Here is a 13,521-nt window from a genome sequence, read left to right as displayed (position 1 = left end):
TTGTGCTGGGCAGCTGCACACAGATGGGATTCCTAATTCTTGCCTGGCTGCTGTGGAAGAATCTCTGCCTTCCTGCTGTGGGCGTAGTCAGCCTGAGGCTGCTCCTCCACTATGGCAGAGCCGCTTTGGAGGGGAAACGGGCGGGAGGCTGCTTATCCCCGTGAAGGGCCTCTGAGCTGTGCTGCCGCCCAGGGGGTTAGGGCACCCAGAGTCCCCAGTATTCCCAGCTGCTGGGCTAAGTGTCCCAGGACGCTTCTGTCCAGCTGTTGGGGTCCCTGTCCCTTGAAGACTTTCAAAAAGCACTTGCTTTTCTTTGTCCCAGGGGCACCAACTGCGGGGACCCACTCACAGGTCTTACTGTCCTGTTTCCCTAGTATTCAGCACCCCATGCATGCACTGTCTGCACTCTGGTGTGGATGGCTAGGGCTGGGTGTTTAGCAGTCCTGGGCTCCCTCTCCCTCCCTGCTCCGACTCCTCTCCTCCCGCCAGGAGCTGGGGTGAGGGCCACTCTGGTCCCACCTGGCCGCGGCTTGTATCTTACCCCCTTTGTGAGGCGCTGGGTTCTCGGAGGTGTAGATGTAGTCTGGCTGCTTTTTCCCTTATCTTCTGGCCTCTCTTTTAGGGATAGTTGCATTTGTTGAATTTACAAAAATATATATGGTTTTGGGAGGAGATTTCTGCTGCTCTACTCATGACGCCATCTTCGCTCCACCCTCTCTGAAGTCTGATTACTGTAGTTTTGTAGTAAGTTTTGTAATCAGACATGAATCTTCAAACTATTATTTTTCAAGATTGTTTTGGCTCCTTAGGGCCCATGAAATTCCATATGAGTCTTGGGATGTTTTTCCATTTCTGCAAAAATTGTCTTTGGAATTTTGGTAGGGATTACATTGAATCAGTATATGGCTTTTGGCAGTTTCATCATTCTCAGTCTTCCAGTGCGTAAATACACGGTGTCTTTCTATTTAGGTTGTCTTTAATTTTGGCAACATTTTGTAGTTTTCAGTGTAGAAGTTTCAGTTTCACCTTCATGGGTAAGTTTATTTTTAAGTACCTGTTTTCAGTCTGTTGTAAATAGCATCATTAATTTTCTTTTTTGGACTGTTCACAGCTAGTGGATAGAAATACATGTAATTTTTGCTTGTTGAATTTGTGTTTTGCAGCTTTGCTGAATTTATTAGCTCTAACAGGTTTTTTTGTGGATTGTTACTGTTTTCTACATATTAAGATCACATTTGTAAATATGTAAATAGAGATAGTTTAACAACTTCCTTTCCAATTCGGGTGCCTATTTTTTTTTTGTCCAATTACTTTCTCTAGAACTTCTAGAATTTTGTTGAATGGAAGCGGTAAAAGTCGTAATCTTGTCTTGCTCCTGACTAATTAACTTTTCCTAAATAACTGCCTGCTTTTATCATATTGTTTGTTGAATAGCGTTCTGCCCTTGCACAGGGAGGAAATCTGTGGGCGGGTCCTTGGTGACTGGTCCCTTCCCTCTTTTTTTGTACCCTTTTACAATACATTGCTTATAATTTGTACAGTTGCTATATGTGAATGTAGCAATCAATGTAGCATGGACAAAATGCCTATATAGTCTGATCTCTCTCCACCTGTTCATCCTCATTACTTGCAGTTTCTTTTATTTTTTTGAAAATTGAAGTATCATCAATACACAATCTTATATTGGTTTCAGATATACAACACAGTTCACCAGTTACCCATATTATTGAATGCTCACCCCTCTACTGTGGTTACTATCTGTAACATAGAAAGATGTTAAGAATCATTGACTATATTCTCCATGTTGTATTACTGTCCTCATGACCGACTTATATAATGATTGAGAATTAATGTTCCCCTTTATCCCCCTTCTACTCTCCACCCACCCACTACAGCCCTTCTACCATGGTATCACTCGTCACTTCTCAGTGTGTATCAGTCTGCTGTTGTTTTGTTTCTTAGATTCCAAAAATAAGTGAATCATTGTATTTGTCTTTCTCCTCCTGGCTTGTTTCACTGAGCATAATACTCTCTAGATCCATCCATGTTGTTGCAAATGGGAGGCTTTCTTCTTATGGCTATATAATATTCCATTGCATATATGTACCACATCTTTTTTATCCATTCATCTATTGATGAACACATAGGTTACATATCTTTGCTACTATAAATAGTGCAGCAATAAACATAAGGGTGCATGTATGATTTTGGATCAGGGATTTTGTTTTCTTTGGGTAAATTCCTAGAAGTGTAATCTTTGGGTCGAATGGTATTTCTATTTTTAGTTTTTTGAGGGACCTCCATACTCCTTTCTGCAGTGGCTGCACCAGTAGACATTCCCACCACCAGTGTGGGAGGGTTCCCTTTTCTCCACATCCTCACCAACACTTGTGATTTTTTGTCTTTTGGTTAGTGGCTATTCTGACCGGTGTGAGATGATATCTCATGGGTTTGATTTGCATTTCTCTTACGACTAGCAATGTGGAGCATCTTTTCATCTGCCTGTTGGCCATCTGTATTTCTTTTTTTGAGAAATGTCTCTTTAGGTTGACTGTTATTTTCTAATTGGGTTATATTTTTGGTGTTGAAGTGTATGAGCTCTTTACATACACTGGATGCTAAACCCTTATGGATAAATAATTTATGAGTATATTCTCCTATACTGTAGGTGACCTTTTTGTTCTGCTGATGGTGTCCTTTGCTATACAGAAACTTTTTAGTTTCATGTAGCTCCACGTGTTCATTTTTATTTTGTTCCCCCTGCCTGAAGAGATGTTCCCCCACCCAAAAAATTGCTCATATTTATGTTCTAGATTTTTGCCTGTGTTTGTTTTTTTAATTTTTATTAAGGTATTATTGATATACACTCTTATGAAGGTTTCACATGAAAAAACAATGTGGTTACTACATTTACTCATATTGTCAAGTCCCCACCCATACCCCAATGCAGTCACTGTCCATCAGTGTAGTAAGATGCCACAGATTCACTATTTGCCATCTCTGTGCTACACTGTTTCCCCATGATCACCACACCATGTGTACTAAACATAATACCCCTCAGTCCCCTTCTCCCTCCCTCCCCACCCACCCTCCCACACCCCACCCCTTTGGTAACCACTAGTCCCTTCTTGGAGTCTCTGGGTCAGCTGCTATATTGTTCCTTCAGTTTTGCTTCGTTGTTATACTCCATAAGTGAGGGAAATCATTTGGCATATAATATAAGTGGAGAGAGTGGGAAATCCTGTCTTGTTCCCTATGTTAGGTGAAAAACTTTCAGCTTCCCACTGTTACGTATGATGTTGGCTATGGGTTTGTCATATATGGCCTTTATTATGCGGAGGTCCTTGCCCTCTATATCCATTTTGTTGAGAGTTTTTATCATTAGTGGATGTTAAATTTTGTCAAATGCTTTTTCACCATCTATGGAGATGATCATGTGGTTTTTGTCTTTCTTTTTGTTTATGTGGTGGATGATGTTGATGGATTTTTGAATGTTTTACCATCCTTGCATTCCTGGAATAAATCCTACATGATCATGAAGAATGATCTTTTTGATATATTTTTGAATTTGGTTTGCTAATATTTTGTTGAGTATTTTTGCATCTATGTTCATCAGGGGTATTGGTCTGTAATTTTCTTTTTTAGTGGTGTCTTTGCCTGGTTTTGGTATTAGAGTGATGCTGACCTCATAGAATGAGATTGGAAGTATTCCCTCTTCTTCTACTCTTCGGAAAACTCTAAGGAGGATGGGTATTAGATCTTCACTAAATGTTTGATGAAATTGAGTGATGAAGCCATCTGGTGCAGGGGTTTTGTTCTTAGGTAGTTTTTTGATTACCAGTTCAATTTCGTTGCTGGTAATTGGTCTTTTCAGATTTTCTGTTTCTTCCTTGGTCAGCCTTGGAAGGTTGTATTTTTCTAGAAAGTTGTCCAGTTCTTCTAGGTTATCCAGTTTGTTAGCATATAATTTTTCATAGTATTCTCTAATAATTCTTTGTATTTCTGTGGTGTCCGTAATGATTTTTCCTTTCTCATTTCTGATTCTTTTTATGTGAGTAGTTTCTCTTTTTTTCTTGATAAGTCTGGCTAGGTGTTTACCTATTTTCTTTATTTTCTCCAAGAACCAGCTCTTGCTTCCATTGATTCTTTCTATTGTTTTATTCTTCTCAATTTTATTTACTTCTGCTCTAATCTTATTATGTCCCTCCTTCTACTGAGTTTGGGCTCCATTTGTTGTTCTTTTTCTAGTTTCGTTAATTGTGAGTTTAGACTGCTTATATGGGATTGTTCTTCTTTCCTGAGGTAGGCCTGTATTGCAATATACTTTCCTCTTAGCACAGCCTTCCCTGCGTCCCACAGGTTTTGTGGTGTTGAATTATTGTTGTCATTTGTCTCCATATATTGCTTGATCTCTGTTTTTATTTGGTCATTGATCCATTGGTTATTTAGGAGGATGTTGTGAAGCCTCTATGTGTTTGTGTGGTTTTTCGTTTTCTTTGCATAATTTATTTCTAGTTTCATACCTTTGTGGTCTGAGAAACTGGTTGGTACAATTTCAATCTTTTTTAATTTACCAAGGCTCTTTTTGTGGCCTAGTATATGATCTATTCTTGAAAATGTTCCATGTGCACTTGAGAAGAATGTGTATTCTGTTGCTTTTGGGTGTAGAGTTCTGTAGATGTCTTCTACGTCCATCTGTTCTAATGTGTTGTTCAGTGCCTCTGTACCTTTACTTATTTTCTGTCTGGTTGATCTGTCCTTCAGAGTGAGTGGAGTTTTGAAGTCTCCTAGAATGAATGCTTTGCATTCTATTTCCCTTTTAATTCTGTTAGTATTTGTTTCACATATGTGGGTGCTCCTATGTTGGGAGCATAGATATTTATAATGGTTATATCTTCTTGTTGGATTGACCCCTTTATCATGATGTAATGTCCTTTTTTGTCTCTTGTGACTTTCTTTGTTTTGAAGTCTCTTTTGTCTGATACAAGTACTGCAACTCCTGCTTTTTACTCCCTATTGGTTGCATGAAATATCTTTTTCCATCCCTTCACTTTTAGTCTGTGTATGTCTTTGGGTTTGAAGTGAGTCTCTTGTAGGCAGCATATAGATGGGTCTTATTTTTTTATCCATTCAGTGACTCTATGTCTTTTGATTGGTCCACTCAGTCCATTTACATTTAGGGTGATTATTGATAGGTATGTACTTATTGCCATTGCAGGCTTTAGATTCATGGTTACCAAAGGTTTAAGGTTAATTTCCTTACTATCTAACAGTCTAACTTAACTCACTTAATATGCTTTTACAAACACAATCTAAAGGTTCTTTTCTTTTTCCCCTCCTTTTTCTTCCTCATCCATTCTTTATATATTAGGTATCATATTCTGTATTCTTTGCCTATCCCTTGATTGACTTTGGGGATAGTTAATTTTGCATTTGCTTAATAATTAGCTGTTCTACTTTCTTTACTGTGGTTTAATTTCCTCTGGTGACAGCGGTGTCTATGATTTTTAAAAGCAAGGATTTCACTGTTAAGTCAAAACAACTTCCTTAACCATTACTAACACTGTACCATAAACAGAACATTAAATTAGCACTACATTAAATACATTCAAAATAGCTGTGGAGAAAATGGAAGTTTCTGAGCAAGATTCCCACCTGGCCTTAACAGTGCCCATTGTGTATATATATAAGAGCCTGTTTGCGCATCTATGGAATATTTACCCGGGAACAGAGCAGCTGGTCAGTTATGGGAGTATCAGCCCAAGGGAGAGGTGGAGAAGAAACACCAATTCTCTTCTCTCCCTGTGTTCCTAGTACATAATTGGTTGGGAGTACACCAGTCACCAGAGACCCACCCACAGAGTTCCTCCCAATGCTAGGGGTGGGGAAGTAGAGGGCTGCTGGGAGAAAGACATGGAGGCCCAGTGCTCCTGGAGGATTAAGCCCAAGCATGAAAGCAGGGAACAGGGAGCTTGGCAAGCACAGGAGGAAAGCCTAGCAGGAGAACTAAGAGCGAATGGAGGCTGGCGGAAGAAAGTCAGATCAGACAGAGACTGAGACCAAACCCCCTTTTACCCCTAACTTCTTGCCCTTGCCTTTATTCAGTCTTACCAAATTCATAGCAAACTTGCTCCAGGCGGGGAACCCTCTACTCCCAGAGCAGCAATAGCACTACATCCATTTTCAATAGCTATTTCAGACAATAGCCAGGAAAGATAGATCATCATTCCAAAGGAGTTTAATATTCCACTCAGAACAGTAAAGTCATTGTTTTATATTCTTTAAAATAGGCCTGCAGAACTGTTATCTCTACCTTAGTTATCAGCTGCAATGTTTTAAATTTTATATACTAAACTGACTTAGTATATGGCTAATCACTATTATCCAAAGTAATGAAAGGTATTATAAAAGTTCTAATTGGCTAATTGGTTTAAATATTTTCTGTCCCTAATAACTTACCAACAAGAAATAACAACTTTAATGAAGCATTTAAATGGACCTAACAATATAGAGAATCTAAATTAAGAATTTCCAGGGGAAACAAATCATATGTATGCTTATTTGAAAGAGTGAAGGGTATGCTTATGTTAATTTTAATTTTGCTTTCCTACATCTTATCTGTCCATACTCTGGAAGAGTTAAGAGAGTAAGAGAACAAAGAGATCAGACAGGGAGACAGAAAGGCAAGAAACTGAAAGAGCTGTAACAGTTGTCCAGCTAGGAATAGGGAATTCTGTGGATATAATGATCTGGGAGAAGTCAAAAAGGGTTGTTGGGGATTCTAAAATCAATAAATTAAACAAAAGGCAAGTTAGAAAATGCAAGTCTCTGGATTTCCATATTGATAGTTATTAGTAACCGACAGAACCTATGTTAAAGGCAAACAGTATGATTTCTAGTTACACTCTATTGGGGCACCATTCCCATGACTGCTTTCCCTTAAAGCCATTGGCTTTACCTTTTAAGAAGTCACAGAGATCCATTTCAGAATCTGAAAATCATCTACAAACTAAATACCCAGAGTCACACATATATACACACAATTTGGCATACAGCTTCAGCGGACCTGAAAATCCCTTTCCAGTCTAATCTATGGATCCCAGATAGTGTTTTAAAGGCCTTCATCCCAAAATGACCCTACTATAACACATTCCACTCCCTTGTAGCCATCAAAAATGTAAATGATTCCTTCAGTGCCATTATCTCACGTAGATCACAAGAAAGCAACGTAGGTGGTCACACAGGCAAATTAGGACAACACTGAGAAGAGAATCACGACTAGATTTGGGTCCCAGTTGTGTCACTAATGGGTATGGTAACCTTACATAAGTCACAACCTCATGCTGGATGGGTGTCTCCTCAGCCATGAATGGGGAATTGAATAAACTAATATGCTTACATTTTAAAAGGGGAGCAGTATTTTTTAGTTTAGTGAATACCTTCTGGGCATCTAACATATCTCTCAGGCCTACAGGCAGATTGCAAAATGAGGGAACCCTCAAGGAACTAAATAGACAAGTAGACAGTTATACAACAATGTGATTCATACTCTAATATAATATAGGTGGCTTAGGAATCAAAGAAGAAGGAACATATAACTTCACCTAAGGAGACTATAGTCTTGAAGGTGTTTTCCAGATGGATAAAGTGGACACGAAGTATATCCAATTTGTGCAAAGACTTCATGGTGTAAGAAAGCAGGCTATTTTAAAGAAATTCAAGGATTTTGATACAGCAAGATTAAACAGTAGTAGGGGAATGTGTAGTAGACACTGCAAGCAAAGTGTTTTAGAGTAACAAAGCTTTCATTTATCCTGCCTATGGCTGCCTGCTGTAAGGAACTACTAGAAGAATAAAGTTCCCCTGCTATCTTTTCTAAAAATTAGCTGACACACAACTGGTAAAAACGGCTTACTCTGACAATATTTGAACTATGAATTTCTAATAAAGAATAATCTTTATTAATCTTAACTAGTCAGTTAAGAGCTCCATGGTTCCTAAACTGATTAATCATTCTTCCTGAGCTATCACTTACTAGAAACATTATTCTATGACTTGGGTTTGCTACTTCCCTGGAGTTTTTTTACTCCCTTCCTCAACAAGCTCACAAAACTCCACTCCTTTTCTCTGTCCTCCTCATGCCCCAGCCTGATTCAGACAGCAGTCAGCATTGACTAAAGGCAAAGAAGTCATCATGAACATTTCTCAAAAAGCCAGAATTAACCTCAGACTACATTGTTATTAGTCAGTCAGTCAGACCAAATTAGACTTTTCCAGCAACCTCACTTCTGCTCTTTCAAGGTCAGTTCTGCCACCAGCATGCTCTTGATCCCATCAGCTCCTGCCTTCTGAGGTTTCTGGCCTTCCATCTCTTCAACCTCCAGCCTCTCTCTTTAGGCTTATCACCCCAATTATATAAGCACATCAAGTCACTCTTCTCTGGTAAGAAGTCATTATTCAGCAAATATTTATCAAGCACCTACTAGGTGCCTGATTCTACACAAGATGGGCCCTGCTTTGTTGAAGCTCTTGAGTATTCAAGAAAATGAGACCTTAATATTAAAAGGACTAAAAGCTAAGCTCTGCTAACAACTGTGTAACCTTCTGTATTTGCCTTTAAAATCTTTTATTATCATTCTGGTTAAATAGATAAATATTGTTTCATAGTAACTTATGATTCTCTTTAGGCTATTTAGGCAAGTGCCTTAAACTTTAACAGCTTCCCAAAATCAAATTCAAAAAGGTACTTTTACCTCTAGTTCACTCGGATATTTTCCAGAGGGCCCCTGGAACATGTCAGAGGAATTTTTTCTCCTCACTGAGGAAAATATTTGGCTAATTTGGCTTGTTTATCTGATATATAATTACCTGCTTAATTACCTGGAAGGCACTATCAAAGGGAATGATGCTAAACTTTGTTACTGAATGTTTTATGTTACAGAAATACCCAAATTTCCTTATGTCAACTGTCTTACAGTAAGCTCTCATCAGATCTTTAACCATTGTCATTTGTAAGTCTTCTGTCATCTATATTCACTGGTCTACTACTTCTTAACTAGTAAAAAACTAGATTTCAGGCAGTGCAGGTATTAGTTACATAAATTAAATAAACTAAAGAAGATGATTTTGCGGCTTTTTGTTTCGAATGTTGTTGATAAAGTGTTTTAAGCTTTTTCTCTTAAGCTGAGAACAGTTTAATAAATAAATAATACCTTTATAAGCAGAATTGAAACATTTATCTTTCTCTCTACCTGATCCCTCCAGAATTTGAAAACTTTCATTGACTATTTTTATATTTCATGGCAGTATGTTTATTTGCATAAGTTCAATAAGAACCTGCTTTCCTTGTAAGAGGACCAATTAAAAACACAAGTTATTCTACCAAGGCTTTGACTGGAATGTCATACCTGAGAGACACGTGCATAAACTCAGATATGAACAGCTTTAAGGAACTCAGGTTGACTTTATAAAGCCAACAAGTCCCTTGGAAGAACAGGCCTGGTACCTTGCTTACAGGGTTCCCAGCAGCCTTACCAGGTGAGTAAAGAAGGTCACTTCCTGGCAGGTGCAGGAACCTCAGGATGTCTTGGACACCTCAAGAAGAGAGGAATTCACCCAAATCTACAGGTACTGCAGGCAAAACCTGATGGCAAGTCTGGCTTGGCTGTCTGGCCTCAAGAGGCCTTTAAAAGTTCAATCTGAAATTCCTTACAAAAAGTTCCAGCAAAGCACATTTAAAAGAGCCTATGTAATCAATTGCTCTTCTTGCTGCACTTTTGCAAATAATAAAGCCAAGTGTTAAATATTTTCTTAACCTGGTTACTTCTAAGAAAAATGAGGGTGATTTTAGAGAAAAGTATTGTTTCAATAATGCAGCCTTATCCATACCAAATCCTGATACTAGTCATTGGGACATAAATTAGATCCTAAAATTCTCCGCTACTTATACAATTTCTGTGAGCGTACAGGCAAATGGAAAGAGATCCCATATATCCAGGCTTTCTCCTACCTCCGAACTAAGCCCTCTCTCTGTCTCCCCTGCAATCCTAAACTACTACTACTTGCCTTAAGTCCTCACCCTTCAACAAACCAGATCCCACTACATCCTCTGACTTTGACCCTGCTGACGAATTCCCTCCCTACTGACCCCAAATCCCCATGGCACCTCCTCTTTCTCCTTCTCCTCCTCAACCACCCAGTCTGCATGGTGCAGCCACAGAAACTGCCCAGCCTCCTCCCCCTCAACCCCCGCAAAGTCTCCCACCACAAGCTCCTGTCAGGGGCAGGGCAACAACCCTGCCTCCTCTACCGCAACCAGTTTCCCTCCCATCCCGAGATCCCCTACTAAGTCCTCCTGTCACTCGCTCTCAAACCCAGATCCTAGCCCCACTACGGGAAGTAGCCGGTACGGAGGGCGTCATCCGGGTACATGTCCCTTTTTCTCGCTCTGACCTATCTCAAATTGAGAAAAGATTAGGCTCTTTCACTTCCAACCCAGCTACTTACATAAAAGAGCTCCAGTACCTAACTCAGTCATATGATCTTACCTTTCATGATATTCACATGATCCTATCCAACACACTTTTGCCCGAGGAGTGTAGGCGAGTCTGGGAACAGGCTAGAACTCATGCCGATGAGGTTCACCAAACTACTCCAGCTCATCCAATTGGTGCTGAGGCGGTTCCTGACCAAGACCCTAATTGGGACTATCATACGGCAGGGGGAGTCACCAATCGAGATCAATTCATCACCTGCCTTATGGCGGGTCTCAGGAAGTCAGCCAATAAGGCCATTAACTACGAAAAACTCCAAGAGATTATTCAGGATAAAACTGAGAGTCCCTCTATGTTCCTAGACTGCCTCACCAAAGCTCTTTTACAATATACAAACCTAGACCCTGAGACTCCAGATAGGAAATAATTATTAATAACCTACTTCTTCACCCAGAGTTTCCCAGACATTAAGGCTAAACTTAGACATCTAGAGAAGGGACCCTTAACTCCTCAGGCAGAAGTCCTGGCAGTAGCCTTCAAAGTATATAATGGAAGAGATGAAAAAGCCCGTAAACAAAAATATCAAATGATGGCTAAGGCCTTTCAACCTACACCAACCACTGGTGCTCGGGTATCCTCACCTCCGAGGAAGCAGCCAGGAGGACCTGCTGGTCCATGCTTCAAATGTGGTCAAACGGGTCATTGGGCCAGAGCCTGCCCAAATCCCTGGAAGCCCCCCGGTCCATGCCCTAAGTGCCATCAGGAGGGACACTGGGCTGCTGACTGTCCTTGCACACTGAGAGGTGCCAGGCCATCCAGCTCTAACACTCCACACATAGACCTTCTGGGCCTGGCAACTGATGATTGAGGGGGCCCGGGACTCCTACACCTGGGCCACCTACTCAGTCCTGAAGGAGTTTTGGGGACCTACCTCCCTCTCACAGTCCTCTATAGTCTGGGTAGAGGGCACACCTCATCAACCTTTGCAAACTCCCATGCTTCACTGCATCTTTAGAGGCATTGCCCTCTCTCACTCCTTTTTGGTGATTCCCCAGTGTCCCATCCCCCTTATGGGAAGGAACCGATTACACAAGTTGGAGCTGCCATTACTTTCACTCCCAGACAGCGCCTCAACCACGACTCGCCTTCAATCCCACTTTTACTTGCCCTCCAACCTGCTGCAAACCCACCTCCCTCTCCTTTGCCTCTGCCACCCCATCTGGTCAACCCTGTAGTCTGGGACACCCTCACCCCCTCTATCATCACCTGCCCCCCAGTAATTATCAGACTTAAAGACCCCACCTCTTTTCCTTCTCAACCTCAATACCCACTGCCCCTCAAGAGTTTACTGGGCCTGCAGCCAATTATCCAAGAACTTTTATACAAACGACTACTACGACCAGCCAATTCCCCTTTCAATACTCCTATACTGGCAGTTAAAAAGCCTAATGGTTCTTACAGGCTTGTCCAGGACCTAAGAGTAATTAATGCAGCCGTTGTTCCCATCCATCCTGTGGTCCCTAACCCCTATACTTTATTGTCCACCATTCCTGCTTCCACCACTCACTTTTCTGTCCTTGACCTCAAAGATGCATTCTTCACTAACCCCCTACATCCCGACTCTCAAAATCTATTTGCTTTCACCTGGACCAATCCTGCCACCCAGACTTCTACTCAATTGACCTGGACAGTCCTTCCCCAAGGCTTTAGAGATAGTCCCCACCTTTTTTGGACAGGCTCTAGCACAAGACCTCAAATCCCTTACTCTCTCTCGAGCTCCACCCTCCTTCAACAGGTAGATGATCTTCTCCTGTGCAGCCCCTCCCTACAAACCTCTCAACAGGATACTATTCTCCTTTTAAACTTCCTCTCAGAACACGGCTATAGGGTTTCACCCTCCAAAGTTCAGCGGTCTGCGGCTCAGGTCACATACCTGGGAGTTCAGCTCTCCCCACGCTACAAGGCCATTACGACAGACAGGAAAAAACTTCTCCAAACTATGCCGGTTCCAAATAACAAAGATGAAATTCTCTCTTTCCTGGGTCTTGCTGGGTTCCTTCGTTCATGGATCCCCAACTTTTCACTCCTGGCTGCCCCCCTATATGAAGCATCCCGAGGACCTCTTGCTGAGCCCCTCTTGACGTCCATGGCTAAGCCCTTCTATAGACTCCAGTTGGCCCTTCTACAAGGCCCCGCTCTGTACCTGTCTGACCTCACACGCCCCTTTTCTCTATGTGTCTCAGAAAGGCAGGGCTTCGCCCTGGGAGTTTTGGGACATGTTAGGACCTTCCTTTGCCCCGGTTGCCTATCTTTCCAAAAAACTAGATCCTACTCTTTGGGGATGGGCTCCTTGCCTGCAAGCCCTAGCAGCAGCTGCCATTCTCATTCAAGAATCCAAAAAACTCACCTTCAGGTCAATCACAACTGTTTTCTCCCCTCATCCTCTTTCTGAACTCCTTACCTACAAAGGCCTGCAGACTCTTTCCCCCTGCAGGATTCTATCACTTCAGGCTATTGTAGTTGAGGACACCTCCCTCAATTTCAAAACCTGTCCTCCCCTTAATCCCTCCACCCTTCTTCCATTACCTCCTGATCCACAGGCAGGATCACAACCCCCCTTCCATAACTGTTTACAAACTCTAGATGAACTCCTACCCTGTCCCTCCCACATTCAGGAGGGTGCCCTTCCTCAGGCCACATATACCTGGTTTACTGATGGCAGTTCCTTTATCTGTGAGGGTGTTCGATGGGCAGGATATGCCACTGTCTCTCTGGACAAAACTATCGAGGCAAAGCCCTTACCTCCTAACACTACAAACCAACAAGCAGAACTGATTGCCCTTACCCGTGCCTTCACTTTGGCACAGGGGTCCTCTCTCACTATCTATACTGATTCTAAATATGCTTTCCATATCCTACTGTCCCACACAGCAACCTGGAAAGAACGGGGACTCCTCAACACCAAGAGCAGCTCTATCGCCAACGCCAAACACATTATACCACTGATAGAAGCCTCACATCTTCCAAC

General features: G+C 41.6%; 1 protein-coding gene across 3 annotated transcripts in view; it reads right to left on the bottom strand.

Moving 5' to 3' along the window:
• The window catches only part of PTPN2 (protein tyrosine phosphatase non-receptor type 2), a 116,782-nt gene that overhangs the window by 96,497 nt on the left and 6,764 nt on the right, over window positions 1-13,521 (bottom strand). The gene's annotated exons all lie outside the window — the stretch shown is intronic.

The sequence above is a fragment of the Manis pentadactyla genome, chromosome 6 (assembly GCF_030020395.1).
Source record: "Manis pentadactyla isolate mManPen7 chromosome 6, mManPen7.hap1, whole genome shotgun sequence".
In the NCBI taxonomy this organism is placed as follows: domain Eukaryota; kingdom Metazoa; phylum Chordata; class Mammalia; order Pholidota; family Manidae; genus Manis; species Manis pentadactyla.
This window is presented reverse-complemented; position numbering and strand designations above follow the sequence as displayed.